Consider the following 304-nt stretch of genomic DNA (forward strand, 5'->3'; position numbering starts at 1 on the left):
GGCGAAGTGGCATGCAGCTCGGGTGGTCGCTGAGGCAAAAACTTGAGCGTGGGAGGAGTTGGAGAGGCCATGGAGGAACTTCTGTACTGCTTCGAAGTGATTCTTGTCCACCATCCGGCGTCTCAGGAGGGGGAAGCAGTGCAGCACCACCACTGTTTATAGTGGGGATGGTGTGTTGCTGACCTCAACTCGGGGCTGGTGGGCAGAATACTTCGAAGACCTCCTCAATCCCACCAACATGCCTTCTGTTGAGGAAGCTGAGCCTGGGGACTCTGGGTCGGGCTCTCCAATATCTGGGGACGAG

This window comes from Poecilia reticulata, linkage group LG10, assembly GCF_000633615.1.
Source record: "Poecilia reticulata strain Guanapo linkage group LG10, Guppy_female_1.0+MT, whole genome shotgun sequence".
Lineage (NCBI taxonomy): Eukaryota > Metazoa > Chordata > Actinopteri > Cyprinodontiformes > Poeciliidae > Poecilia > Poecilia reticulata.